The following is a 2,910-nucleotide window of genomic DNA, read 5'->3' on the forward strand; positions in this document are numbered from 1 at the left end:
GTGGACGAGACGGGAGCAGCTGCAGTATCATCGGATGAAGCAGACGACCACACGCCAGCATCTAATGGGTAGGTCAGCGCAATGATGGTGGCCGATGAAGCAGATGACGGCGCCATGGCAGCAGCGACGGCGGTCGTTCATCCAGCAGCATCATCTGATGATGCAGGTGGAGATGAGGAGTCGCAGCTCTCCAGAAAATATCCTTTCAGATGCAGAAAGCCATCTAAACTGTTAACTTACACCACCTTAGGCCAGCCTTCCATTAGACATAGAAAAAAAATAACAATGCAGTTGTAACCAATTTTAGGAGTGTAAAAGTGAATTACAGTATAATATAAGTTGGACTAACAATAAGACCAGGACCAGAATCAGAAGAGACCAAATTCGAGAGGAGCCACTGTACTGAGCAACAACAATGAGGCAGACACAAGAGTAACAATTGAGTAGCCACTCTTATATTTTACAGTGAACAAAGTAATTTGTCTGGTTCGTACAAAATGCAAAATATTATACCAAACAGTAAGAAAAATAAAAAAAAGTAGTGTGCACACTTAAAACAAAAATGTCTGTTGGGGCCCTTAAAATAAAAGGAGTTGTTGAAAGTTCACCTGATTCCAAGGTTCCTTGTAGTGTAATGTGAGTGTATTATTTGCGTGAATGAGTGTATACGTGAATATCTCCTCGGTGCTAATCTTCAATCAGGGTAGTTGGCTCGCCATCTTTCACAGCAGGAAGTTGTCCTGAACCTCAGACTCTCAGTCCTCTAAAAAAAACCTGACCTGTAGACAGGGTCACACAATACATTCAACACTATCCATTCTCAGATGCATCATTAGGGATATCAGATGTCAAAAGATGCACACAATTACATCTTATTCTGACAAATCTTCCTCTCTATTCAATTCTCAAATCTCTATCTTTGTTGTACAACGTTCAATCTTTAGTGTATCATTCATGAGAACTAAATATTAAAGTGCTCACACATTTACCTGTTCATGTGAACAGTTTAAATGATACTTATGGCAAGTAACCATTAACATACAAAACCATTAATTATAAACATCTGAACCATGTGCAAATAACATAACAGTACACATTTTGAGGTAGACTCAGAGGTATTAAAGAATTGTGCTTAGTTCACTCTTACACTATAGGCCTATTCATGTCCGAGATCTGCACCAAAAACTACCCTCTAATTGCTTTAAACTCAGTTGGAATAACATAAATGTCTTCAATAAATTGCACAATACAAAATAAACTATTGTTTTATATTCATCACATTCACAACATATCAAATTACTTTTTTTCCCAAATATCACCACTGCTTTCTTTCAGCACACGGAAAACAACAGGAAAATAGCACCAGAGCAGCTAAAGAGCAAATTTCTCACCGTTGCTCTGTGTATCAAGATGGAGCATGCCGATGCCGAACCTCGTAGCAGCTCTCCGGCGGACAGGCAAGCAGTTAGCCTGCTAAGCACAGAGCTAGCATTAGCATGGACACCGACGGTAAGCGTCAAGCTATCTTTTCATCGGATAATTAACACGTCTTACCGACGTAACTCTCCTTCGTTCAGCCACTTGGCTCCGGACCTCTACTGGGTAAGTGCTCCGACTCTTTTTCCTTTTTCACAGGTTTTACTCTGGGTTCTTTCTCTAGTTTTCCTCTTCTCCTTAACACACAGCTGCCCTCGCTTCCCGGGCCGATATCCGAAAAGACCGGAAGAGCAACGCGACTGCACTTCCTCTCCGAGCCGACAGGCTGAGCGTGGCCTGCGTAGCTTCTGATTGGCTGCTGAGAACTAGGCACCCCCACGTGGGACCATGCGAGTTGAGCGGTGCATTCAAAACAAATAAGATAATCAAAGCAAACAGTCTCTCTTCTTTTACGGTACTAAATTAACAGTGTTTCTTACACCTGGTTACACCGTGCGTTGTTAAAGAGGGATACATGTTACTTTAGTTCAAAGGTGAAAAGGTCAAACTGTTTTACACACACAAATAGAAGCGGCTGCTAGTATTTTTTATTCATATTTTTTATTTATTTTGCAAACAGTACCAGATTCCAGACTGCTAACACATATTATGGTATTACTATGGGTATGTGAGGCATACAATATAACCACATGTGAGTCTGTTGGGTGGGTTATGGGATAGGAACAAGATCATCATCTTTCAGTAAAGGTACCAATCCTGCAAAGCAGAGTTATACCTCAGAGATCACTTGGCCAGTGATGTCTACCTGTATGACGTGGCAAGAAAACGGGAGATACCGGCCATGTTAAAGACTGTTCATGGACAGCAAGTACCTTTGAATTGTGACTCCCGTTCCTGTTTCCATGGCTCCTGAGTTGAAGACCAATTTTCGGGGACTGTGTAATGTCGAGTCATTTATTTTGTAGGGGAGTGTTGGACCCTGGTTAAGTGGGAACCCTTCCTTTTACAGTCCCCTAATTACTAGGTATTTACCCGGTACATACATGGTAAATCATAGTGTATTACTGGGTAATTACCACTGGTAATAAGAAGGTAAATACAGAGGTAGTTACCCAGTAAATACATGGTAAATCATAGTGTATTACTGGGTAATTACCACTGGTAATAGGAAGGTAAATACAGAGGAATTATTCGGTAAATTATAGTGTATTACTGTGTAATTACGACTGGTAATAAGAAGGTAAATACAGAGGAATTATAGCTGATGTACTAAGTAAAACCTCCACTATTACCCATCAACTCAACTAAGTACCGTGTAGTTGTAACTGTTTTAGGTTGGTAATAAATCTGATATTGTGTACTTCCTAGGAAATTAGGCAACCAATTCTTAGAAACACCTTTTAATTCAAGTTACAATTGTAGTTATCAAAGGTTTATGTTGGCAACAGCCCAAGGTTAATGATGTACTATCTA

At 40.4% G+C, this 2,910-nt stretch overlaps 1 long non-coding RNA gene across 1 annotated transcript; it reads right to left on the minus strand.

Annotated features, from left to right (window-relative positions):
• Nucleotides 1-433: 433 nt before the first annotated feature.
• LOC115554460 (uncharacterized) lies at nucleotides 434-1,734 on the minus strand. The gene is made up of 3 exons (XR_003978598.1): nucleotides 1,555-1,734; nucleotides 1,392-1,470; nucleotides 434-779 (listed from the first exon to the last, which is right to left on the minus strand). It is a non-coding gene; the product is annotated as an uncharacterized LOC115554460 (long non-coding RNA).
• Nucleotides 1,735-2,910: the final 1,176 nt, after the last annotated feature.

This window comes from Gadus morhua, chromosome 11 (assembly GCF_902167405.1).
Source record: "Gadus morhua chromosome 11, gadMor3.0, whole genome shotgun sequence".
Taxonomy (NCBI): domain Eukaryota; kingdom Metazoa; phylum Chordata; class Actinopteri; order Gadiformes; family Gadidae; genus Gadus; species Gadus morhua.